This window comes from Odocoileus virginianus, chromosome 6, assembly GCF_023699985.2.
Source record: "Odocoileus virginianus isolate 20LAN1187 ecotype Illinois chromosome 6, Ovbor_1.2, whole genome shotgun sequence".
NCBI lineage: Eukaryota > Metazoa > Chordata > Mammalia > Artiodactyla > Cervidae > Odocoileus > Odocoileus virginianus.
This window is the reverse complement of record NC_069679.1, coordinates 85,997,001-86,024,512: the sequence shown is the minus strand read 5'-3', so window position 1 is coordinate 86,024,512 and position 27,512 is coordinate 85,997,001. Positions and strand designations below refer to the sequence as shown.

At 44.3% G+C, this 27,512-nt stretch overlaps 1 protein-coding gene, 2 long non-coding RNA genes and 1 other non-coding gene across 7 annotated transcripts in view; 2 read left to right on the top strand and 2 right to left on the bottom strand.

The window, feature by feature from the left end:
• GPR65 (G protein-coupled receptor 65) overlaps positions 1-4,885 on the bottom strand; it is an 8,791-nt gene extending 3,906 nt beyond the window's left edge. Inside the window, exon 1 of one of the 2 annotated variants that reach the window (XM_020911408.2) lies at positions 4,797-4,885. The gene's annotated coding sequence lies outside the window, so the exon portion shown is untranslated. Of the gene's footprint in view, positions 1-4,438; positions 4,527-4,796 lie in introns of those variants that run through there. The other variant, XM_070469739.1, reaches the window with a different exon arrangement.
• Positions 2,974-18,245, top strand: LOC139035700 (uncharacterized). 2 transcript variants are annotated; one of them, XR_011488410.1, is made up of 3 exons: positions 2,974-3,417; positions 3,513-4,943; positions 17,600-18,245. It is a non-coding gene; the product is annotated as an uncharacterized lncRNA (long non-coding RNA). The 2 variants fall into 2 exon arrangements; XR_011488409.1 differs by lacking the exon at positions 17,600-18,245 and adding an exon at positions 8,111-9,329.
• TRNAR-CCU (transfer RNA arginine (anticodon CCU)) lies at positions 12,820-12,892 on the top strand. Its single transcript has one exon. It is a non-coding gene; the product is annotated as a tRNA-Arg (tRNA).
• LOC110149076 (uncharacterized) lies at positions 14,342-27,512 on the bottom strand. 2 transcript variants are annotated; one of them, XR_002317341.2, is made up of 3 exons: positions 26,313-27,512; positions 15,281-15,396; positions 14,342-15,033 (listed from the first exon to the last, which is right to left on the bottom strand). It is a non-coding gene; the product is annotated as an uncharacterized lncRNA (long non-coding RNA). The 2 variants fall into 2 exon arrangements; XR_011488408.1 differs by having other exon boundaries at positions 14,342-15,396.

Below are 27,512 nucleotides of genomic sequence, written 5' to 3'. Positions count from 1 at the left end.
AGAGTCAGACATGACTGGGTAAGTGAAGAACAACAAAAAATCTATACATCAATAAAAGGAACAAATTATTGTTACATGCAACAATGCAGTTGAAGCTCAGAACCAACGCAGAGGGCTAGAAAAAGGCAGGCACAAAGGGTCCATATTGTCTGATTAAGAACCAGGTAGTGTTAATCTGTGCTTTCAGAAATGAGGGTAGCTCTCCATTTATTGAGGGCTTTCTGCATGCTGGACTCCATGTTAATGGCATGTATATTTGTTATAATACATGTTGCACAACTCTGCTGTTTATTACAATTTTATATTACAAAGAAGAATTGAGCAACGTATTAGGCAATTAGCCCCCAGTTACCTGTCTGATCTTGGTAGAACTTGGCTGCAATCCTAGACCGTAATTCTAAAGTCTCTTGACTCTTACCTACTTTGTCTTCTACCTTTATATATATATATAAATACTTTAGAAATCTGAAATATTTTTAGGGTTTGGGTCTTCCAGCTATAACAGCTCTTCTAATTAAAGAAAATGACATCAATAATAATTTCTGCAAACTAGATATAAAATAACTAAACTTTCTAAAAGGCATTACTTTTATATTCTCTATTAAACTGTGTGGATTTCAAATAAACATGTGAGGATGATCATCTCACATCATGTCTCACCCTCAGTGACAGCATGTCTTTATGTTTCCTTATATTTGTCAACATGTTTTCTTCAGAAGGTTAAAAGTGTTCCTTTTCAGTAAGTTACGAGGCAACACATTTTAATTGCCCCCCCCCCCCATATGGTTTTAGGAATAGATGGCTAAAAAGAAGCAAATATCCTGCTACCACTTTGAGTTAGGAAGCTGAATTTTGAAGGGTCTATTGTTTAGATCAGGAACCATCTGTGAATTGTTTTAAAGTTGAAATGAATTATGTTTCACCACTCATAATGTGGTGATAAAGAAAATGTAAGTAAGACCCACTGGAAGTGGGAAGGAACCTGGTGCAGTCCCTTTCTTCTCAACAAAGCCCATCTGCCTTGTTGCAAGCAACCCTGTGGAATGTCATGTTAAATGTTCAGCTTTTGTAAAAACCTGATGAAGAGGCAGCGGCCTTTGGGGAGGGGCTGGGTCATGACAGGAAGAGGGCACCAGGAGGATTTCTGAGAACCGAGCGGCGTTCCCTTTCTTGATATGAGTGTTGCTATGAACAACCTTGGGCCACAGCCACGGGGTCACAAGGAGTCAGACACGACCGAGCGACTCAGCGCAGCACCGCAGCACATGAACAAGCTTGTAACAAGCTTGAACAGGTTTGTAAAAATGAACAAGTTTGTAAAAATGCAGCAGGCTGTGAGCTTTGGATACATGCATTTTTTTTCACATACAGGTTATGTTGTGATTAAGGTTAAAAAGTGGAATCAAAAGGCTGTGTGTGATGAGATGTAAAGAATCTTGACACTATCACCTGGATTACCCGCGGGTGGAGTATAAATGCCTTCCTAAGAAATGCTATGATTCTAGTCCTTTCCTCACATATGAAAGGCAATTTATAGAAGCACAACAGAACAGTAACTTAAGTAACTTGAAAATGAATTCACCTAAAACAAAGGCTTACCAGATGGAAAAGGGAGTCTACTAGGGTCCTGGAAGAAGCAAATAGAAATTATACCTTGAGGAGAGCTCCCTTGACCCAGGCTTTAAAGAATTCTCACAGATAGGGTTTTAACAAATATGAACTGATTAAAATGCCCTCCATCCATACACATACAAAGAGACTCGATTTTAAAAATAGATGAAAAGAGCACACATCCTGCTACCACACGAAGAAAACAGACACAGGCAGAAATTAGCTACTATGTGTGAGATTCAGTAAACAAACAGGAAAGAAGAGACCTGGATCTACAAGAGCCTTAGAGATGAAATTAATAGATATACAACAAAAACAAGTATGCCCAATATGCTAAAGAAATAAAAGAAGAAATCTGAACATATGAATAAGGATCCAGAGACAATGAAAGATAAGTAAGCATATGAAAGATTGAAAGAGTCTTTTCAGAAATAAAAACTGCAATAATTTAAAACTCAACACAGGGAATAACCAACTGACCAACTCCAGTTGAAGAGAAAATTAGTATGTTGCAAGGTAGAGCTAAAGAAGTAACAGAATTATCCGCGGGTTGAAGAGATGTGAAAATGCCATACCACAGAGATAAGGAGGATACGGTGAAAAGGTCAGCACGTGTATAACTGAAGTTCCCGAAGGACAGGAGAGAGTAGGGGAGAGGCGATGTTTGAAACGATGCTGACTGGGATGTCTGAAAGTGATGCAGGACAAGGCATCCTCAGATTGTGAAGCTCAGCAAATCCCAAATAAGATTAGGAAAAAAAAAAAAAACAAACCAGAGATGGAAATCTCTCTTTACATGCATTGCAATCAAGCTTCAGATCACTAGAGACTAAGACAAAAAGAAGAGTCAGGGAGAAAAAATGGATTACCTATGAAGGATGAAATTTCAACCAAGACCTTTTCAACAGCAATGATAACAGAAACCAGAAGGCAGTGGTATTTCCAAATTGCTATGAAAAAAATGTCATCCTTTAATAGCCTACTCAGTGGAAGGAAATTCTACAATGAGAGCACAAATAAGGATGATTGAAGATAAACTACCACTGAGACCATTGACCCCCACGATCCTCATTAGAGAGACTTCTAAAGAACACAAGAGAGGAAGGAAAATGTCCGAGATGCCTAGAATAGAATAAGCTACCGAGGATGGAATTCTCATGGTTTCACAACGTTATATCCGTGACCAGGCTTATGGGTCTGGGGGAGAAATTTAAACCATGAAAATATTCTTCCTTAGAAGCAGGACTGGGGGAGCTGGGTGATGGGCAGGAAGGGACCGCCTTCCTCCTTTGTCCGTGGTACTCAGCAAATAAACATCTTTTTTTTTTTTTTTTTTTTTTTAAGGAGGACTTTCCTGGTGGTCCAGCGGTTAAGAATCTGCCTACAGATGCCAGGGGACCCAGAATCAGACCCTAGTCCCGGAAGATGACGCACTCCGAGAGGCAACTAAGCCTGCCCACCGCAACTACGAAGCCCACGCACCGAGCGCCCGCGCTCCCCAACGAGAGAAGCCCCTCCGTGCGAAGCGGTGCTCACAGCTGGAGCGCGGCCCCCCTTCGCCCCAACCAGAGAAAGCCCGTGCGCGGCGACAGAGCCAGCGCGGCCAAGGATAAACGCATCTCGAAAAAACGATAAGGATCAACTGGAGAAAATGATTTTGAGCCGATTCACAACATTCTCAGTGGAATACATCTCTTTCTTTGCAGAAACATCTGCCTTAGCTAAAACAGCCGCGAGACTGCGTGGTTTGATGAAGCAGGTCCTGAGTGCCGTCTGGGTGGGACCACAGAGACGGGGGTTTCGGAGGTTTGTGGTTGCGTCGTGTGGGCTCTGGAAACTCAGAGGCTCTCAACAGTTCTTGGGGGGGCTTGTGACCACGTGCGTTTCTTTATCTGTTTCAGTTTTCACAGGTGTAGCTCAGCAACCATCTTATAGAATCCTTGTGAGGACTGCACGCGATGACACGCGGAGCCCAGCCTGAGAACATGGTGAGCCCGGGCTGCGTGTCCTCGGAGACCGCGCGGACGACAACACCGGTGGTTGCGGTCCCACTCCTCTGAGACCCCATGGAGCCCGCCAGGCTCCTCTGTTCGTGGCATTTGCCGGGCAAGAACCCTGCAGCGAGCTGCCATCTCCTCCTCCAGAGGTTCTTCCTGACCTAGGGATTGAACTCGCGTCTCCCGCATTGGCAGGTGAGTTCTTCACCGCTGAGCCACTAGCAAGCCCAGCCACGCTGCGAGTCTGTGTTCCCTCCCACATCTCCTGGATGGAGACCATCTTTGGCTAGCTACCCAGAGCGCAGCGGAGAAGCCAGAGGCCCACAGAGTGAAATTTACACAATAACATTTCACATGTGATACCAGACTGGGAAGGTGAGAGCTCTTAGGTTAATCTGTGTGAATCTCAGATTAAAATGGAACCCATAGTTCTTATCATTCATGCCTCGTTTCAGATACTGTTTTCACTACTTTAACCATATTTTGAGGAAATTGCTTTTAGATCCAGTGCTGAGAAATCAGGGTTAAGGTTTTGATTCTGACTTTAATTTCTACCTAATGCCTAAAGAAGATCATCCACAGCCTCTAAAACAATACAAACCATTGATGACAATGATCATAAGATAAAACGTGTTCTAGGAAACCTTTGCCTTCACTTATCATTTGAATAGCTACTTATTAAGACTCTGCTATGTGTCAGACAAGTCATAGTCAAGTTATTAACTAATACTGGAAATATTATTTTCAATTTTATTAATAATGTGGGGAACATTAATACTGGAAATATTATTTTCAAATTTCACATTATTTCTGATGGTATAAAAACTTACCGGTAGACCACTATATTGGTGAAAAAGTGGTGCTAGATAGCTCTATAGCCAGGAGTTTGTACATTTCTTCCTAACCACTTAATCTTCAGTTTGTCGATATACTGTTTCCTGTAGAGGAAATAGAGCGTAAACATTCCCCTATCGTGTTTTGATAGTTTTACCTAACTATTTTACACAAAAATTTTGACATCCTTTACTACCACTCTAAGTAGAGAAACCATATGTCATCCTCATGTCTCCCTGTCTTATAGTATCACATTTATACAGCCTAAACTAGACAAAATGTTGCATATATCACTGACAACCATTCAAAAGTATGTTAGCTACTTAAAATTTTATTTTTTAATCTTACACTTACCCATGTTCCTTGGGATGGTGATTCTGTCGATCGAGGAGTCAGCTAAATCTGCTTGCACCCAGAAGAGAAACCAACGTTGTTGAGGGGACAGGAAATTGAACTCCTATGTCGTCATAAACCAATGAGGAAGCAGCATCTTAATGAAATGTAAGTACATTATCCAAGTTTGAGCAATAGAAGTCTCCTAAGTATGTTTAAAGATGCTTTATTTATTATTTACTGTCATATAATTTTTTTTTAATTTTTATTAGTTGGAGGCTAATTTATAAATCACTTTTCTCTTTGCGTTTTAGTTACAATTGTATACTGATATTATATGTATTTACTTAATAGAATATGTGCTAGAATCTCATTCATTTGTTCATTCCCTCTTTCAGTTATCTGTCAACACATGTATCTATCATACTCTATGGCATTGTGCTGGGAAATATGTAGGACCTAGTTCTAATCCGTAAGGGCCTTATCACTTAGGGAAGGAGATAATCACCACCGAAACGGATAAATACTCCGAGAGATACAGAAAGATAGGATGAGTCATTGGATGCGTGAAACATGGATGTATGAAGCAGGAGAGGAGCTTGTAGATGGAATCAGGGTGATCAGCATCCTAGGAGAAAAGAGTAGAGAGAATGGGGGTTGGGTGTACAAGGAGCGTTGTGCGTGCGCGTAGTCGATTTTCCAGGCAGGAATACTGGGCTGGGTTGCCATTTCCTCCTCCAGAGTATCTTCCTGACCCAGGGATCAAACCTGTGTCTCCTCTGTCTCCTGCACTGCGGGCCAGTATGTTTTTTACTTCTGAGTCACTGGGGGAAACCCACAGAAAGACCGTGTTCATTTCTTAATGGCATGATGGTGGGGTCACAGTAGCCAACTTGGTAAAGTTTTTTTTTTTTTAAAGGTACTAATGGGATTAGCTACATAGTATTTTATTATAGAACCACTTTCTCCTTTGATTTTCCTCTTGGAATAGAAGAGCCTATCAGAGATTGCTAAACCATGTTAAAAACCAGGTCAACTAACTGGTTTGAAGGTGAAAGTTGCTCAGTGGTGTCCAACTCTTTGGGACCCCATGGAGCCCCCGACAGGCTCCTGATTCTTCAGGCAAGAATACTGGAGTGGGTAGCCGTTCCCTTCCAGGGGATCTTCCCAACCCAGGGATTGAGCCCAGGTCTCCCACATTGCAGGCAGATTCTTTACCAGCTGAGCCACCAGGAAGCCCCAGAATACTGGAGTGGGCAGCCTATCCCTTCTCCAGGGGATCCTCCTGACCCAGGAATCAAACTGGGGTCTCCTGCATTGCAGGTGAATTCTTTACCAGCTGGGCTAACAGGGAAGCCCCTTAACTGGCTTAGGCAGATCAATAATTTTATGAAACTTGAAAATTTATTTAAGAAGGATGTGGGTTATTACAATGAAAACTCATGTAGTATATTAAGGTTGACAGTTGCTACCAAATTTGTAAGTGATTTGATATGAAGTAAAACTAGCTCCTAGAACTTTTGAGATAATAAAAAGTCAGAAACATTACGTTTGAACCCTACTGAATAAACTGTATTATGAATGAAGGGGAAAATTTTACTTTATAAGGACAAAATTAATTTGAAGTGGAAAAATGTAACTTATTTTAAAAACTACAATCATGATGATTTGAGTCTGTTCTTGTAAAAGGAGGTTAGATGTTCCTGTTGGTAGGGTTTTTAAAATTTCTGCCCAGAATTGGAAAAGATGACCTTGTGATATAACCAAAAATGTTTTACCTTGAAGTTATTCAGGTTGTAATAGGTATGCAGTGGGTTTCCTATACTTCTTTTGTAGGTCTTTCATTGAAAATAATAAAAGTACGCATTTAGATTTATCAGGTACATTTGCAAAGTAATTGAGCATATACTAACTTAAAAGCAATATAGCGTACAGTAACTTAAAAATTCAGACTATCTTCTACTTTTACGGAAATAATGAAAAATGTAAGTACAACACAGAAAATTAATAGTAAGACCCTTCAGTTCAGTTCAGTCTCTCAGTCATGTCCGACTCTTTGCAACTCCATGGACTGCAGCACACCAGGCCTCCCTGTCCATCACCAACTCCCAGAGTTTACTCAAACTCATGTCCATTGAGTCAGTGATGCCATCCAACCATCTCATCCTCTGTCATCCCCTTCTCCTCCTGCCCCCAATCCCTCCCAGCATCAGGGTCTTTCCCAGTGAGTCAGTTCTTCGCATCAGGTGGCTGAAGTATTGAAGTTTCAGCTTCAGCCTCAGTCCTTCCAATGAACACTCAGGACTGATTTCCTTTAGGATGGACTGGTTGGATCTCCTTGCAGTCCAAGGGACTCTCAAGAGTCTTCTCCAACACCACAGTTCAAAAGCATCAATTCTTCGGTGCTCGGCCTTAAGCCTTTACAAAAATGAAAGCAATGATTTCTATTTACTCGTGACTCTAATCCAAAATTTTTGTTTGGTTTCACACATCCGCTTATCTGTGGCTTCTATACATGGGTATCTCATGACACTCACAATTTTTTATTTTACCAAAATAAACTACACTTCTGCTTTTATGGAAATGCTATTTTCACATCCACATCAGGTTTTTATGTATTTTGATCTTCAAAAGAAAAAAAAAAAAACGGATGTTGTTTAAAAACACAAGAAACACAAACTTTCACTTCTGATTAATTAGGAGAAAACCTGTGGCTGCCCTATGTTGAAATTTGTCAATTCCACATTATAAGAGTCTTGAGAACTTTTAAATAACTCTGCTTTTTACTAAGTCCAGGTTTTCTGAAGCCACAGGATGGAGTCCTGGCACTGGCCTATGGCAGAACTCTTGGGCTGCCCATGGGGGGAAACGGGAAGAGAGTGTGGTCCTCCCTGCCTCCAACTTCTCCACGGGGCAGACAGTGCAAGAGCCAAATCTGCTGATGAAGTGTCCTTTGTAGCCGCATTTTCCATTTGGTGCAATTTCACTAGTCAAAGCCGCAACTCAACATGGCAGGGAACATTCTGAAACACTATTTCCCCAGCTCTACTTCCTTTTACCCTATCCCTACCGCCCCCCCCCCCCCCAACACACACACTCAATTAGCCACTTTGAGTGTTTATTGCCTCAAGAGGAGGAGTTCTTAGCTGAAAAATATGGGATGGGGAGGAGAAGACAATTCTAAGTTTTGAATTTCAAAAGATTCAGACAATCTAGGAGAATGGCTGGTGGATAAAGAATCTGCCTGCAATGCAGGAGACCCGGGTTCAATCCCTGGGTTGGAAAGATCCCCTGGAAAAGGGAATGGAAGCCCATTCCCGTATCCTTGCTTGCAGAATCCCACAGACAGAGGAACCTGGCGGGCTATAGTCGCAAAGAGTCGAACACGACTGGGTGAAAGGACCGAGAGGCAGACAATCTGCTTGGAAGCGAACCTGTTCAGATGAAGCCAAGCCTCCTGCCCCCGAGAACAGATAAGAGGCTTCTCCTGGCCGGTGGGGCTGGGGCTTAGGGCTGTGAGAAAGGAAGTCGAGAGAGTTCAGACGTGGTGGCAGACTAACCCTGACCCTAACCCTGCGTCCTGACTGCCGGAACCCCCTCCCCTGCCAGCCCTGAGGCGGGGTGGGGTGGGGCCATGCTGACTCTGCTGAGCTGGGGAGGAGGGTGCCTGCCTCTCACGTGCAGGGGGAAGTCCAGATGGGAGTCTGTCTCCAGATGACATGTGTGGCAGCCTGAGCCAGCAGCACCAAGCTCCCCGGTGCCCGGCACAGCACAGGCCAGGCACGTGAGGACCACTCGAGTGATGGACAGCATCGGCCTCCCCTTGATGCTTCCAGTGGGCCACAGAAGGAGCCTGGCTGCCCCTGACAGTGGACAACCCTGCTGAGTCCTGCATGGGCTAACTGCTGCTGACCAGGAGGGTGTGCGGACATCCTAGGAGAGGCCAGCATGGGCAGAGGGCAACCACGAGGCTCAAGGGTTGAGCTAAATCCCTCCAGCTTTAGCAGCATACAAACTCCCCAGTTCCTACATGGTGTTACAGGCCGACATTCAACCCCCGTCTCTCTGCCAAAATCCATATGTTGAGGTCCTACTCCCTAGTACTTCATAATGTGACTGTATTTGGGATAGGCTCTTTAAAGAGGTGATTAAGCTGAGATAAAACTGTTAATCCAATCTGATTGGTGGTGTCCTTATAAGAAGAGAGATTTGGACTCACAAAGAGACTCCAGGGATGCACATGCATAAAGGAAAGAGCGGGTGAGGACAGGGCGAGAAGGTGGCCATCTGCATGCTGAGGGGAGAGACCTCAGGAGAAACCAGCCCTACCAACACCTTGATCCTGGACTTCAGTCTCTAGAACCGTGAGAAAATAGACGCCACTTTGTTATGGCAGTCCTAGCAGAGTATAATAAATACAAATGGAATCCAGAGGAAGAAGAGGTAAGATCCTGAAATGACTGTGAGCAAGCATCCACCAGTTTCATAGAATGAAGTGTTAAAATGGAATTTTAGTTGAGTTACAGAAAGATAAAGAATATTTTATTTCTTGCATCTCTGGTTATGGTCTGAGATTGGAATGCACATTTTAAGACCACACGTTTGATCTAAAATGCATAATTCAACAAATATTTGTTAAGCCTTTGACTAGCAGAAATATTTTCCTCATTACTTGTCAGGGGGGCTAAAAGGTAACTATAAGATAACTTTCATTAGAGGGGTTTTGAAAGTTTTAGGCTTTCAAAGTTTAGGCTTTCAGGTGGCACTAGTGGTAAAAAAAAAAAATCCACCTGCTGAAGCAGGAGACTTAAGAAATACAGGTTCAATCCCTAGGACGGGAAGATCCCCTGGAGGAGGGCATGGCCACCCACGCAGTGTTCTTGCCTGGAGAATTCCATGGACAGAGGAGCCTGGCAGGCTACAGTCCATGGGGTCACAAAGAGTTGGACACGACTGAAGGACTTAGTATGCACAAATGAAAGTTTTATCATCAGGCTTCCTTTCTAAAGATGCAAATGTATTACTTGGGTTGGAGGGGAATATTAAGTTTTCAGATAAAATTTTACTTGGTGTCTACATTATGACAAAGCTCCCCAGGATCCATTTGCACCAATACTTCTCCAAGTGTGCTTCTTGGATTAGCAGCGTTAATGTCATATCTGAATGTCTGAGAATTATGGTTCTCAGTCCCACCCCAGGCCCAGGGAGTCAGAAGTTCTGCGGCTGGAGCTCAGAGATATGTATTATAAAAAGCCCTCCAAGTGGTTTTGACGCCCGAAAGTTTTGAGAACAGTTGGTGTACAGGATGGCTGCCTGGGTAAGAGACTGGGGGGGAGGAGAAGAGAGACAGAGAGAACAGAACCTCTATAAAGGGAAGAGTATGGAGACACTTTCTGTTCAAATTCTTTCTTAGTTTGGGTACTTTAACCCTGTCAGAGAGGAAGAAAGTTTTCCCTTTCCTTCTAAGTCCTTCTGGCTGTTCCAAGAATGAAACCGACATGAGGCTGAAACGTTGGGTGCCATTCCCAGGGGCTCTGAAGAGCTCCAACACCATAGTCCTTTATGTCTCAGTGTGGAAAGAATTCAGCAAGAAGCAAAGGGATAGATAAGTGATTTATTAGAATAGGACCTTTTTCCTGTAGTTATGTATGGAAGTGAGAGTTGGACTATAAAGAAAGCTGAGTGATCCCATCAGTCCATCCTAAAGGAAACCAGTCCTGAATATTCATTGGAAGGACTGATGCTGAAGCTGAAACTCCAATAGTTTGGCCACTGACTTATTCACATAAGTTCTTCTTATGTGAAGAACTGGGAAAGATTGAAGGCAGGAGGAGAAGGGGATGACAGAGGATGAGATGGTTGGATGGCATCACCGACTCAATGGACATGAGTTTGAGTAAACTCTGGGAGTTGGTGATGGACAAGGAGGCCTGGTGTGCTGCAGTCCATGGAGTTGCAAAGAGTCGGACATGACTGAGCGACTGAACTGAACTGAGGCTTATAAACAGATTCCCAAGAACTCAGTGGGCTACAGTTTTGTAACCAAAAGGAAAGTGGGGAGGGGGGGAGAAGACCTTCTTTGTCTTTCTTGAGTAGACGTCATGCTTCCATTATCAGCTCCTCCTCCAGGTTGGGCAAGGGAGTCTTCTTGTCCCTACATGGTCAAGCTAAACTCACAAAGCATTGTCCTTGATGTGTGCAGAGAGCACGTCCTAGGGATCGCTCACTTACTGAGCTCAGTAAGGGCAGGGTGTGGGGCTCATGCCACCATTGTTTTATTGTCTGGGACAGCGCTGGTACTTCTGCTGCATGGTTTTGTTGCTAAGCAAGCCTGCTTGGTTTTGTGGTTAAACCAATGTGCTTTCAGGAGTCATCATTAACTTACAGGGGTCTCCCATATATTTTTCTAAGTACAATGCCCTAGTGGATTAACTATTTAATTGCCTACTTTGACCTTTCACTCTGTCCCTATTATTTGCCCCTCTAGGTGTTGACCCTTTTACACTTAAAAGGGGGTTGGGGCGACAGGTTATCATTAGCTGCTTCTTGCTGAGATGGGACATAGGCCTGCCTGGGAGAGGAGTGGAACGCCTGACCAGCCCCCTTTCGCTGGTGGGAGAACTGCAGGTCGGCGTCACCCTTCTTAGTACCAGCATTCCGGCCCTCTTAGATGTTAAGCATTGGAAGATGAGTCTCCAGAAAGATAATTTGAAATACAGTACTAAGCATTAGAAAAGTCACTAAAAGAGATTATTGCCATGATTTTGAAGATCCAAACCATTTTCCCCCAGTTTTTGAATCTGGTGGAGGGTCACTTAAGGCATCAGTCTGTTTTTGATTAGGCCCAGAATCTCAATGTTTTATATATTTTAGGGTCTATTGATTCTTTTATCTCAGTTATTGATTTAATTTGTTCTTTTAAATATTTTGTCAATATCCTATGGTGATTACAGGTGGCTTCTTTGTCCCTCGAGACATAGAGTGGCCCCTAATTTGGTTAATAAGTCCTTTTCACTGAAGATATAGGGCAATCAGGCATAAACAGAAAGGAATGCAGAAGCATCTGACCATCGATGTTGTAGAAAAGGCGTCCTAGAAAAGTGTGCACGCGTCTCTTTTCTGACACTCCCATTATGTAATTTTTTGGTTAAGATTTCCAATCCTTTGGGTTAAGACTGAAAAGCATGCACCAGTGTCTATAAGAAATTTTATCGAATTGTATCAAATGCGCCACCACTCCAGTGACCACCCAGGTCTGGGCACTAGTGATGTAGATGGTATCTCCAGGCAGAGCCACTCCTCGCCTTGGGCCCTGTCAGTCTCCGCGTGCAAAACCATCAAAGGCTGAGGGTGCCCCACTGCTGTCTGGCACCTGGGGGCATTCCCTCTCCCAGTGTCTTGGCTGTTTGCAGAGGATGCACCTGTGTACCCACGGGCCTTGTGGCTTATCACAGCCAAACCGGCCTGGAGAAGTCGGCTTCCTCTTAGGTGGTCTTCGAGTGGACAAGGCTGTTGTCATCATTTGGGCTTTTTTGCTTATCTCTCTGGGTGCATTTAGCCTTTTTGACCATATCCCTATTACTGAAAACCGAATAAGCCAGTATCAGCAAATCCAGCACAGGAGTCTGAGGACTGGCTGTCACTTTTTGAATTTTGTGCCTGATTCCCTGGGGCAGACTGGGTATGAAATGTACAGCTGAAAGGGCCTGCCCTCTGGAGAGGAGGGATCCACATTTACTTATTTTTAAAAAGCTTCCATTAGTCTCATTTCAAAAACTTGCAGGATGTTCATCTGGTCCCTGTGGACTTTTTTCACTTTTTCATAACTGACGGGCTCAACTGTAAGTTTTTTTTTTTTATTGTTGTTGTTTTGTTGTTTAGTCACTAAGTTGGATCTGACTTTTTTCAACTGCATGAACTGTTTATTCTGTTAGGCTCCTCTATCCCTGGGATTTCCCAGGCAAGAATACTGGAGTGGGTTTCCATTTCCTTCTTCGAGGGGATCTTTCTGACTCAGGGGATCGAAACTGCATCTTCTGGGACTTCCTTGGTGGTCCAGTGGGTAAGACTCTGTGCTCCTAATTCAGGGGGCCCAGGTTCGATCCCTGGCCTGGGAACTGGATCCTTCGTTCTGCAACTAGGAGTTCCCATGCTGCAACTGAGACCTGGTATAGCCAGAACAAAAATGAAAACTGCATCGCTTGCTTGGCAGGCAGGCTCTTTACCACTGAGCCACCTCGGAAGCTCTAAGCTGTCCTCTACCTTCTGTTAAATAATTAATCACATGGTCCCATCTGTCACTACCAACAAAATGTACGTGGCAATTCCACTGTGGCTCTGCCTCGGGACAGCGTTGCTCTCCCTGGTAGACTTATGGCCCTCTTGGGCTCAGGCTGCCCTTTGGTCAGCATGGGTTCCAGTGTAATACCCCCGACCGGGGTCTCAGCTCCCACTCGGGAGATAGTCCTTGGAGCGGCCATCTTTACGGATACAGTAGCTTTCACCGGAGCAATAGTTAGCTGTCCCAAAGTTTCCTTTCATGGCAAAATTCACCATGCAATTTAATCAAGATTTGAACTTACAACTTTAGATATTATCGCTTCCAAAGTAGTCTCCCAACCAGATGTTAATGCCTGAGAAACTGCCACAAAGAAACTGTACAGAAGGCGACTCAGTGGTGGTGACAATGAGCAAGAGATGGTCTGGCTGCAAATTGGATATAAAGGGTGAGCGCTTGTAAGGGTTGGAAGGAGGGGAAGACTGACATCAGAGCTCAGGAAGTCCTCTGTTGGGCACGTTTAGTAACTAGAAGAAAAGCACCTTAAGTCTTAGGGCGTCCCAGGTGACTCAGTGGTAAAGAATAGTCCTGCCCAGTAGTACACGTTGGTTTGATCCCTGGGTCGGGAAGATCCCCTGGAGAAGGAAACGGCAACCCACTCCAGTGTTCTTGCCTGGGAAATCCCATGGACGCAGAGCCTGGCGGGCTACATTCCATGGGGTCACAAAAGAGACACAAGTTAGGGACTAAATAACAAGAACAACGTTGAGTGCTGGAAGTTGATTCCCCTCGGTTTTCTTGGCCATGGTTGTTTAAGAGTACCTGATAAGAGGTTTTTTTGCTTTTTTCAATCTAGGTGAGAGATCATTCAAATGATTTTTTTTTTAAAACATACTGATAGATCCCCTGATTATAGATTGTAAGCATTTAGTCTTTATCTAAAGATATATTATAGTCATGTGCTTTAGAAACAAGTTTAGAATATCTTCTTAATAACTCAATTAAATTTTACAACAGTATAACATAATAACAGAGCTATTTCAAAAGTGAGTTTTAATCAGTAGATATGGACCTCCAGTGGCAACACTAAAATTGAATATCTTTTAAAATATAATTTTTTCTCTAAGATTATCCTCATCTTTACCAAATATAGCCAAATTAAGATTAATTTATAAAATAAATCTGGTTAATTGATCACATAGGCGTGTATAATCTGTCCAATAACGTAGTTACCTTGGTTACTAAAAACTGTAAAAAGTATATTCCAAGTGAAAAAAGCAAACAGACATTTCTAACCATTCATTTTTATTGTGAACGTATCAGCTTTGTAGCCAAGGAGGGCCTTAACCCACGTAATGAAATGGAGTTTGTCAGGGAGTCGGACGAGCCACGCAGCCATCTTAGGTGTTCATGGCCCTGACTGCTTCATTATAGCTTTTCTTCCTCAGCCTCCCACGCAGCGGGGACTAGAACACAGCCAAAACCCAGACTGGGCCTTGAAACCAGGCAAAACCAGCTTGGGACTTTAGGAAGCTCAGGTTTCTCGATGTCTCATCACAGAAAGGGTTCAGTGAGAGACAGAGTTATCGGCAAGAAGTGGATCTTTCTAGAGGGAAAACACAGTCCAGAGACAGAGTGTGGGCCATCTCGAAAGGCGAGACCCCTTGGGAGAAACACTCGGGGATGGCTGTACAGTGTAGGAGAAAAGTCTCAGAACTGAGGGGTGTAGACGGACACATCCTGTCAGGAGCAGCCCGAACAGCAGACTCCCCCTGTTTACACACCAGTTCCCCTGTCGCCTCCTCAGCAGTGGGACCCCGCCCGCGTCTCTGAAGATCCACGTCCTCTTCCCGGGGCCACTCGTACTGACTGCAGTCGATCCTCCAGCTCTCTGTCTTCAGGCGTCCGTATCATCACCCACCTGGCCTGTTCTCAGGCACTCGATCAGAGCCCCAGAGCCTCCGGGATTGATCGGCTCGTCTAAGTGAAAGTGAAGTGAAGTGTCAGTCTCTCAGTGGGCCTCCTTTGTGACCCCACAGGCTGTAGCCCACCAGGCTCCTCTGTCCATAGGATTCTCCAGGCAGGAACAGTGGAGTGGGCTGCCATGCCGTCTCCAGGGCAGCCTGTCTAAAAGGGACAGCTGTTGGTGGAGCATCTTCCCGGATATTCCTGGCTCGTGGCATGCCAGGGCTCTTCTGGGACCCCACCCCAGACCTGCTTGTCTTACCAGGGCCCTGCAGTGGTTGCCATCTGAAGCCGCCGAGTGTTGTTTGGGGGTGGCGGGGAGGGGGTCCAAAGAGCTCCAGCACCGCAGTCCTTTATGTCAGTATAGAATGAATCCAGCTAGAAGCAACAGATAAGAAGTGATTTACTAGAACAGGATGCTTGTGAGGCTTACAAGCAGGTGAGCAAGGGGATGCCACGCCCGAGAACTTAGTGGGCTACAGTTTTATAATCAAAGGAAAAGTGGGGAGGGGGAGAAGACCTCCTTTGCCTTTCTTGAGTAGACGTCATGCTTCCATTATCAGCTCCTCCTCCAGGTTGGGCAAGGGAGTCTTCTTGTCCCCACATGGTCAAGCTAAACTCACAACGCATTGTCCTTGATGTGTGTAGAGAGCACGTCCTAGGGACCGTTCGCTTACTGAGCTCAGTAAGGGCAGGGTGTGGGGCTCACGCCACCATTGTTTTATTGTCTGGGGCAGCGCTGCTATTTCTGCTGCCTGGTTTTGTTGCTAAGCAAGCCTGCTTGGTTTTGTGGTTAAACCAACCTGCTTTCAGGAGTCACCGTTAACTTACAGGGGTCTCCCATATATTTTTCAACATACAATCCCCTACTGGATTAACTATTTAATTACCTACTTTGTCCCTTTACTCTCTCCCCATCAAGATAGGTTAATAAGACAAAATAAGACAGAGATTTAATAGTATGTATGCATGGGAGTGGCCCAGGAAGACTGAGTAATTCACCAAAAATAGCTGAAATCCTTAAATATTAAAGCTTAAATATAATCTTCAGCTAAAGACAAAAGAGGATGTTGGGGGCAGTGGTTTGTGACTTCAAAGGGGAGGAAGGTAACTCACATAGAGGGGGGAAGGCAAATGTTTGGTAAATAAATGCGTGCTGGTTTACGTGGAGACAGCGGAACACAGAGTGGTTTCACTGTCCAGATTCTGATGTCCAGACCCTGCCAAGTTTCCCCCATCACACTTAGTCCCTATTTGCAGATCTCTCTGGTATAGCTCTATTCTGGGAATAGGCCCTTCATCCAAATTCTTTTAGGCAGTTAAGGGGAAGTATAACAAGAAAAACTTCCCAAGTCTTCTGTTTCTTCCGGTCTAAATCCTTATGCCAAAGAGACACATTTGGGAGTGGCAGAATTTGTTCCCTTGCAGCGTTAACATCTCTTCATCAGTTCTTAAATTCCATTCTGAATCATTGGGTCATTAGTTCATTTGGTTCTGCACTTTTAAAAAAGTTGAAGCTAACACAGCCTCTCATTTGTGACTTGTAAATGATTTTAACTTAAAGCTGAAGTCAGAACATAAGTATAGTAACAGTTAAAATGGAGACACGTTATCAAACTAAGGAACGGAGTCTTTAATATCCTAAATATCTCATTATTGTTGTTGCTGTTGTTTTGTCGCCAAGTTCTGTTCGACTCTTGAGACACCATGGACCGTAGCCCGCCAGGCTCCTCTGTCCATGGGACTTCCCAGGCAAGAATACTGGAGTGGGCTGGCATTTCCTTCTCCAGGGGATCTTCCGGATCTGGGGATGGAACCCATATCTCCTGCATCGGCAGGCAGATTCTTTACTGCTGAGCCACTGTTGCCGAGTTCAAGTTTGCTCTGCTTGCTGCTCGAGAGGCTGATAAATCTGAGAGAGGAGATGTTGAGGCAAGGAATATGACTTTATTTGGAGAGTAGGGTGACTGAAAGTCCGACTAAAGTCAAAAAAAAAAAATCGCCTTATCTGGTCCTGGTTACCAGGTCTTTTAATGAATCAGAGATAGACGGGAGGTGAGGAAACAAACTAAAAAGACCATTTAATTCTTGCGAATATCTCCTAGAATGGGAGATGTGCTAGTTTCACTTCCTTACAGCCATCTCACAGGTGGTGTGAAATGGAATATTTCCTTCCCTATTCATAGACAAAGAATGCCACAGTCCTGCACAGGGAGGCAGGGCCAGGTTATCTCCCTGAGGCGGGCAATTATGTTTGCCTATAATAACACAAGTGGCAAAAGATAAAGGTTAAAGTCACAGAAGCAGATCCAGTTGTTCTTGTTCAGTCACGTCCGACTCTTCGCAACCCTATGGACTGCAGCGCACCATGTTTCCCTGTCCTTCACCATCTCCCAGAGTTTGCTCAAACTCAGGTCCATGGAGGCAGTGATGCCATCCAACCATCTCATCCTCTGTCGCCTCCTGCCCTTAATCTTTCACAGCATCAGGGTCTTTCCCAATGAGTCAGCTGGCCAAAGTTTTGGAGTTTCAGCTTCAGCATCAGTCCTTCCAATGAACATTCAGGGTTGATTTCTTTTAGGATTGACCGGTTTGATCTCCTTACTGTCCAAGGGACTCTTAAGCGTCTTCTCCAGCACCAATCTTCAAGCATCAATTAAGCATCAGTTCTTCAGCACTCAGCCTTCTTCATGTTCCAAGTCTCACAGTTGCACATGACTACTGGAAAAATCATAGCAGATCCAGTATGAAGTCAAAACTAACCCCACACCATCAGGGAAGCCAAATACCTCTTTGGAATATCTAACATGTATTTCTTGATGTCTTTACAGAAATAAATTTTAATGCATTTGCTATGCTCATTTATTGAAGTAATCAAATTTAGGAAGATGAACTCCAAGTAGTTTCCTCAAGTACTGTGGAATGTGACAAATGATTAGCTTAATTTTTTAAGTCAGGATAATAAATGTAAGTCCTTGTGGAATTATCTGTTCTGTCCAGTTTGCTTATGCTAGGGATAACCAGATAATCTTTTAACATTTAGGATCCAAAAACTGTTTCATGAATTCAGGTTTAACCAAGACATGCACTAATATTCACAGAGCTTCAATCCAAAGGATAGTCCAGAGAAGGAGGAGAGATGATTGGCAAAAAATTGAGCCAACTGGGGCAAAGGGGCTAGGGACAGACAGCAGGGAGAATGGGAGGCCAGGTAATTGTTATGGGTTCTGAGGCATCAGGACTGGTGAAGGCAGGTTCTGTCACCCAAACTTGTGAGTCATACCAGAATCCAAAGAATGAACAGAGCAGAGATTATAGTGAAAATCCAAGATTGACAGGAATACCTGCCATTTTGTAGAAAATAATGCTAGAAACTTTATTTCCCTTGGTGCTTTTTAAGAGGATGTTAAAATATCTTTGCAGATGTGATGTAATTGGGTAAATCCCTTCTATTGTTTTAATACCCCTTTTTATAAATAAGCCTTCAAAATATTAGTTACTGCAGCACTTAAGATTATATCATATGAGTGGTTTGCTGAAGTGCATCATGGGCAAATGCGATTTTAAATATGTTCACAACATACAGATGGCCAGCAAACACATGAAAAGATGCTCAACATTACTCATTATTAGAGAAATGCAGGTCAAAACTACAACGAGAGATCACCTCATACAGGTCAGGCAGGCCATCATTAAACAATCTACAAACAATAAATGCTGGAGAGGGTGTGGAGAGAAGGGAACGTTTCTATGCCGTTGTTTGCAATGTAAACTGATATAGCCACTATGGAGAATAGTATGGAGTTTCCTTAAGAAACTGAAAATAGAACTACCATATGACCCAGCAATCCCACTCCTGGGCAAGTATCCAGAGAAAACCATCATTCAAAAAGATACATGCACTCCAAGATTCATTGCAGCGCTACTTACAATAGCCAGGACATAGAGGCAACCTAAATGTCCCCCAGCAGCACTGGAGTGGGGCGCCATTGCCTTCTCCGAGACACACACACACTCCTGTGTCTAAAATAGATGACTCACCAGTACCTACTGCACCGCACGGGGAGCTCTGCTCAGCGTTCTGTGGCGACCTGAATGGGGAGGAAATCCACACGGGAGTGGATCTGTGTGTATGCAGGGATTGCCTGGCGGCTCAGACGCTAAGGAGTCTGTCTGCAAGGCAGGAGACCTGGGCTTGATCGCTGGGTTGGAAAGACCCCCTGGAGAAGGAAATGGCGACCCACTCCAGGATTCTCGCCCGGAGAATCCCATGGATGGAGGAGCCTGGTGGACTGAGTCCATGGGGTCGCAAAGAGTGTGACATGGCTGAGCGTGCGCATGTGGGGACACACACACACACACACACACAGAGAGCTGATTCACTTTGCTTCCAGCAGAAAGTACCACAACATTGTAAAGCAACTATATGCCAATAAAATTAATTTAAAGAATGAATAGAATACATTCACAGATTCTTTGACACTCCTCCTCTCAAGAGGGGGAGCCTGATTTCCCTCCCCTGGAGCGTGGGCTAGACTTCGTGACTCACTACTAGCAAATAAAGCAGAAGTGATGCTGCTTTGTTCTGGAGATGAGGTCAGAATAATCCCGTGAATTCCCCCTCAGGCCCTCTCACTTTCTCTTTTTGCTCACTTGGTCTGAGGGAAGTTAGCCTGTGTCGTGAGAACAGGCCCACGTGGCAGGGACCTGAGTGAGCCAACACCACTGAATCCTCACCTTGGAAGTGAGTCTCCAAGCCCCCAGATGATGACAGCTCCTGCTGATGTCTCTACTGCAGTCTCACGAGGGTCCTGAGCTGGAGACACCCAGCCAAGGTGATCCCCAGCTCCCCAGCCACGGAAACTGAGACGGACTGAATATTTATTACCTTCCCTCATAGCTCAGTCAGTAAAGAGTCTGCCTGGAATGCAGGAGACCCAGGTTTGATCCTGGCTTGGAAGATCCCCTGGAGAAGGAAATGGCAACCCACTCCAGTATTCTTGCCTGGAGAATCCCATGGACAGAGGAGCCTGGCAGCCTACAGTCTGTGGGGTCACAAACAGTCAGACATGACTTAGCGACTAAACCACTACGACTACTAAATATTTATTGTTGCTTTCAACTGCAGAACATTGGATAATTTGTGACACAGGAACAGATAACAAATTCAGTATATATATTGTTGAGTTGATGTGAATGTCACAATGTGGATTTTAGGTGCCAGTTGTCTGAAGTCAAATTAAATTGTAAACCCAGGATTAATTCAGGCAAGTGTCAATCTTCAAGAATGTTTCCCTTTCTATAACTAAAATATTCTGTTAACTCTCTGGGTTTATGGCATGTGCTTAACTCATTTTTAAGCAAATATTTCTAATAATCATGGTAACTCATTGCTGATTAAAAAACTCTTGCCTGGGGAAAAGAAAAGAAATTTTAATCTGATGGTTTGGACATGCAAGCAGTACAGAGAGATAGGAGGTGTATTTGTCTGCTCAGGCTGCCGTAACAAAATAGCACAGACTGTGAGGCTTCATGGTAGAACTTTGCTCATAGTTCGAGGCTGGAATCCAAGATCAGGGTGTCTACCATTTGATTTCTGCGAGGAACTCTTTTCCTGTCCTGCAGATATCGGTCTTCTCACTGTATATCCTCACCTGGGGGGTGGGGGGTGGGGTAGAAGGAAGAGACAGGGTGGGCAGCAGACAGGAAGAGAGAGTGAGGGAGGAAGAAGACTGTCTCTTTTCATAAGGACCCTACTTTTTTCCTGTATCAGGGTTCCACCCTTATGATCGCACTTCACCTTAATCATCCCCTTAGAGTTTCTATCTCCATATCCAGTCACCACGGAGGTTAAGGCTTCAACATATCAACTTTAGAGGGGATCAGCTCAGCCCATAGTATCAGGCAGGATTCAAGGTCTGAGATGGCCATGGGAAAGCATGTTCTTATCCAAATATCTGCTGACATTGGAGAGATGGGCAGTGAGTAGGGGGAAGGAACCCAGAGAGCGTTTCAGGCTTCCTTGGGGCCAGAATGCAGGAGGAGGAGATCTTTTATCCAAAACTGTCGGAGTTTAGATTAATTAAGGAAAGTGGGAAGCCAGGGCTGTTGAAGTAGCCTATGAATCAGGGCAGAGAGACAGAAACAATACTGATGGTCAGATTATGGAGCCAGAAATCTGAAATCCAGGGAGCAAGATCAGAACAGTGGAGGCAAAGCAAATACTGACAGGGGACTCTTGCAGACACATGGTGGGGTTACGTTTGGTGTGTGTGTGTGGTGTGTGTGTGTGTGCGCGCGCGCGCGCGTGTGCGCATGGGAGGACTGGCCACTGCCGTTTCTGTTTCTGCTCGCAGAACACTTCTGACATAACAAGTACGGGCTTTCCTTTCTATCAACAAAGAATCCTCCAATACTCCAGACACTAGCTAGATGTTCTACAGCTTAGTAATTCTGACACTAATCATCTGGAATATAGCAGCAGATTCCACAAGGAAAGAGCTCAGCTACACCAGACAGATTCCACTTCAGATGCCAGTCACAAGACTTGGTTCTCCACTACTTTGGACCAACTGGCTGTAATTTGGGAGCTCTCTGACCCCTTCCTCAGGGTCAGTAATTTGCCAATAGCTCTTAGAATTCAGGAAGGAGTATTACTGACATGTACTAGCTTTTTATAACTGAACCACTTGGAGAAGGAAATGGCAAATCACTCCAGTTTTTTTGCCTGGGAAATCCCACGGATAGAGGATCCTGGCGGGATACAGTTCATGGGCTCACAAAAGAGTCAGGTATGACTTAGTGACTAAAGCACCATCACAACTTAACCACTGTTAGCTATTATTATGGGCTGAACTGTGTCTGCCCAAACTGTGTATATTGAAGCCCTAACCCCAGTACCCAGAATGTGACTGTATTTGGAGACAGGACCTTTATAGAGGTGATTAAGTAAAAATGAAACTCTTAACATGGGCCCCATCCAATCTGACTGGTGTCCTAATAATAAGAAGAAATTTGGGCACACACAGAGACACCAGGTAAGCACATGCCCAGAAGAAAGGCCGTGTGAGGATGCAAAGCGATGGTGGCTACCTGCATGCCAAAGAGAGAGACCTCAGAAGAAACCAAGATTTCCTACACCTTGCTGTTGAACTTCAGAACTCTGAGAAAATAAGTTTCTGTTGTTTAAACCACTGTTTTGCTGCATTTGTTATGGCAGCCCCAGCAAAGAGTTGGTACTGTTCAAATTTATTTTTAGCAGGCAGAGGTAGACGTTTAATGGGTGTGTAGAGCTGGTATACCTTATATCTGCTCAGTCCAATACTGGGACCACTGATCAGGTCTGGCTGTTGTGCACTTGAGACAAGGCTAATTTGAACTGAGATGCGCTATCTGTATACAATGACTTGCCTGGTGGCTCAGTGGTAAAGAATCCGTCTGCCGAAGCAGGAGACACAGGAGATGTGGGTTCGATCCCTGGGTCAGGAAGATCCCCTGGAGGAGGGCATGGCAACCCACTCCAGTCTTCTTGCCCGGAGAATCCCGTGGACAGAGGAGCCTAGTGGGCTACGGTCCACAGGGTTGCAAAGAGTCGGATATAACTCAAGTGACTTAGCACACACACGTGCATTAACAGTTACCAACAAAAGACCTACACGGGGTGAAGGCAGTGTTTAAAGTGGGGGGGAATGCAGATACAGAGGCTGAGAATTCGTTGAGGTGATCATTGCCAGTCTCATTATAACCTGGTGTATCAGTCAGGGTTCTTTGCTGCGGGCAACAGCACTGTCTTTGGCTAACCCTGAGCAGAAAATGACTTAGAGAGAAATTGAGATATGGCACAGAATTGCTGCTGAGGCTGCAGAATCAGCCCTGTGAAATGGGCTCCTGGCAAACGACCAGAAGGGCAACTCACGCCATCCTAAGGCCGCCATCCTGCCCGAGCCCTTAGGACGGTGCTCCTCCCCTACTGCCCAGGGACTTCCGGTCCCTCTGGGGCGCCTCTAGCACCGCCTCCTCCGGACTCTGCTCCTGGCTGCTTTCTCAGCGGCCTGTACATTTAAGCACGCTTCCAAGAACCAAGTCCCAGGCTTGGGGAACTGATTGAGGGGTCCTGGTCACTGGGCTCCAGAGCTCCTGTGCTCTGGAGGGTGAGAAGAGGGACAGAGGGGCGCCTTAGCTGCTGAAGGAGGTGGGATCTGCCTCCCACCAAGACTCACACGATGGGGGATCAGCCACACACAGGAAGGCACGGATTTGGATGACCATAGACAACAAAATTCAAACCAGTACAAAGACAGGAAGAATCCTTTCCCTCAGGACTGTCTTGGTTCTGAGGAGAGCAGTAAGCTCAAGCGTCATGTTCTAGTTAAATCTGTATCCATTGATGTTACTGTTCACATAATAAACCCTTCAATAGCTTGTAGGATATGCTGATCATTCTTCTAGGTGTTATATAAATATTAATTCAGCTGAATTTCATAGTAACAGTTCTGCCATCATCTCTATTTATGGATGTTTAAACTGAACCCTGAAGAAGTAAAGAAACCTGGCCGGAATCACACATCTAGCAGGTGGAAGGAGAGATTTGAAGCTATGTAGTCTGGCTCCAGTGCTGATCGTATAACCACTCTACCACATTGCTTCTTATTCTAGCAGTTTTTATCTGTAGTTATACTTAAGAAAATGTTTAGTAAACAATACATAATTTATTTCATTATGTGGATTCTGTCCATTGAACTATTTTTACTGTCTGTATAAAGCCCTGAGTTAATTGAGAGAAGTCATGGAACAGGGAGTGATGTAATTAACAACTGAAATCAAACAACTTTTGTAAAAGTTGTAAAGATCAGATAATGGCCGATGTTACAGGAAAGTTCATGAAAAGAGAACACTTCATACTTTTGACCCTGGAGGACTCTTACTTTAAGAAACACTTCCAACTTATCTGGAAGTAATTTTTTTTCTTATCCCCTTATATGATTATTTAGTGACTTTCCTAAAAATCAAACTTTTATTTTGTTGTGTCAAGAAATTGAGTCTTATACAGACCCCAAGTTACACAGGAATTTGTCCGTATTTTCTAATAGAACTTTTATGTTTCCATTTTTAAAAAAACATTTAGAGCTTTGTCCATTTGGCAGTTATACTTAGATGTGGTATGAGGCATAGATCAAAAATTTGATCTTTTTCTCAATATTACGTTTTAAAAGGCCCGTCTTTCCCAGTGATTTGAGGCACCATCACACCAGTGATTTCTGTTTAAGTTCAATTTAAGTTTAATTTCAACATATATACTGAGTACCCACCTTGGGTTGCACACTGCTGCACTTAAGTACAAAGAAGAAGAGGACCCTGTAGCTTTGAATTTCTGGCAGCCTAATTCAGACTCCTAAAAGTAAAACCACTTCTGAAAGTGAGATAGCAAACTTTATCAGCAACGTTTCATCTTTTAGACAAGATTGCGCTCTTTCCTCAAAGGATCATCTGATTCTGATCACATTTTCACTTTAGAAAACTGAGAAATTTGCTGGGGCTGATATGCAGTTTGACACTAAGAAACACTGTTTATTTAAGAGAAAAACTCCTTATTTTTAAAACTCATCTGACTTTTGAGAACTGAGAGACCCTCTTTTTTTTTCTCATTTTTTGAAAAATGTTCCTTTTTTTTTTTTTTATTAGTTGGAGGCTAATTACTTCACAACATTTCAGTGGGTTGTGTCATACACTGACATGAATCAGCCATGCAGTTACATGTATTCCCCATCCCGATCAGCCCTCCCACCTCCCTCTCCACCCGATTCCTCTGGGGAGACCCTCTTTTCTTATTGTCTGGTATATTTCAGGGATCCTGATAAAACAGAAGCGAGGGAAGCCGACCAGACTTGTCTGGTAACTGCTGTTTCCCTCTATTTCACATCTTCAACAAGTAGCAGTGCTGTGCCCAGCAGTTCAAGTGTCTCTTTCTTAGCTTGTACTTACTGCTTTTTTATTAGAAACTTTCTTGTCTAATGGTTTCCTGAGCATAAATGAGAAATTTGAAACAAGAGATGTTTTCCCTGATAAGGAATTTCTTTGGTTATGAACTAATAGGAACTAGTTGTATACATTTCTGTTAAACCTTCTGCTTCCTCTTGCCCAGCTATTGCACACTGCACAAATATTTATAGGGTGTCTCCCAAATACAAGGTACACCGGTGCACTACAGGATGACATATGCTGGGCTCTGGTTTCCAAGTTCCCAATTTTGCTTGTATTGTATTTTCCCTCTATTTCCACCTTGGTACTTCCCTTCTGGTTTCATTATTGTGCATGTGTTTTAAGGCTTTCCCCGTGGCTCGGCTGGCAAAGAACCTGCCTGCCAATGCTGGAGATGCATGTAGACTCGGCTTCAATCCCTGGAGCGGGAAATTGCAACCTGCTCCAGTATTCTTGCCTGGAAACTCCCATGGACAGAGCTACAGTCCATGGGGTTGCAGTGCATATCACAGACAAAAAAATCTCAGGGTTGGTAGGAAGCTTAACATTTACTTATCAACCACGTCTGGCATCCACTGGTGCTCCAACCTATGTTTACAAGTTTGTTAGAACAGATGGATCAGCGTTCTGGGAAGAGGAATCCATGGAACTTGAATAGCTACACACCTGAATACAGGATAATCGCATGGAATGGTGATTATAAGGAAAGTAGGTCAGATAAGTGCCGTATGGAAAAAGAACACATAAAAGGAAACAAGTGACAATACACAGGGAACTATATAACTTATCCTTCAAGCCAGAACATTTCTGAGGGTGAAAGGGACACTATTAATAATTGGGTTAGGACATTAGACACCAGCTGGGACTGTTTGGTAATAGTAGGTCGACAGTAACTTAGGGAAATGCTAAGAGTAAGCATCCTGGCCACTACGAACCTACAGATGCCCTTCAGGGCCTGATGAGTGTGTTTATGGTACTGCTCAGATAAACTTTCCTTAACATACTCGTAGTCCTGACACTTAAGTTTCGGTTTGCAGCAAAGGGCCAAACAATCAGATCCCAAACAGAACCCTGTAGACAAAGGCTCCCTCGGCCTAAATAGCCTTTGGGCCGTATCCCTGCCTGCGGTATCCCAGGTTTGTGCAGGCACTGATAACCAACTCCATGGCTTTGTATAGAGAGATATTGGGCTCAGAGATATTTTCTCTGCAGTCTCTCAGTGGTCTCTCCAAATTGCTTCAATGCCAAGGAAATCAGAAACCTCAGCTTAGTGTCAGATGTGACAGGAATCCCAGCACAATTCACAACTTTCTTACCAATTTAGGGGTATCCGCTGCGAACCATTTCAACTGGCAGCAGAAAGTACCCTACGCAGCTACACAGTAGGTATCAGGATGAATTACCAGTGAACACTTCCTAAGTGGGTGACACTCTCAGCTCGGATTTACTGCATTGTCTGTTTCCTTGTTTGTAGGCCATTTAATCAAATGTCCCCCCTGCAGCTGGTCTTCTTGTTTCCTCTTACATAATGGGGAAACTCAGGCTCAGGAAGCTAAGTGATCCTCCAGAGGTGACAGCTGAATGGGGACTAAGACAGAGGCTGCGAGTGGGTCCTCTTTCTAGTTCAGCCACCTACTGGCACATGATACAAGTTCCCGGAGACGCTTCAGTTCAGTTGCTCAGTTGTGGCCAACTCTTTGTGACCCCATGGACTGCAGCACACCAGGCCTCCCTGTCCATCACCAACTCCCGGAGTTTACCCAAACTCATGTCCATTACGTGAGTGATACCATCGAACCATCTCATCCTCTGTTGCCCCTTCTCCTCCCGCCTTCAATCTTTCACAGCATCAGGGTCTTTCCCAATGAGTTTTTCGCATCAGGTGGCCAAAGTATCAGAGCTTCGGCATCAGTCCTTCCAATGAATATTCAGGACTGATTTCCTTTAAGATTTACTGGTTGGATCTCCTTGCAGTCCAAGGGACTCTCAAGAGTCTTCTCCAACACCACAGTTCAAAAGCATCAATTCTTCACACTCAGCTTCCTTCACAGTCCAACTCTCACATCCATACATGACCACTGGAAAAACCAGAGCCTTGACTAGACGGACCTTTGTTGACAAAGTAACGTCTCTGCTTTTCAATATGCTGTCTAGGTTGGTCATAATTTTCTTACAAAGAGCAAATGTCTTTTAATTTCATGGCTGCAGTCACCATTTGCAGCCCCCAAATAAAGTCTGTCACTGTTTCCCCATCTATTTGGCATGAAGTGATGTGACTGGATGTCACGATCTCAGTTTTCTGAATGTTGATGCTTGGGCAGGTCCATGGTAGGCCATTCACTGCACGGCTCCCTTGGCCTTGGATACCCATCTTTTTCTTCGACAAAATGCTCCAGTAGGTGATGCCAGAGGCGGGGCACCTAAGTGACAAACGCAGAAACCTGCAGTCAAGCCCTGACGTAGGGCCCGCTAGAAAAGGCTCGCTCCCCACCCCCACAACACGAAGGCGGCGGCGT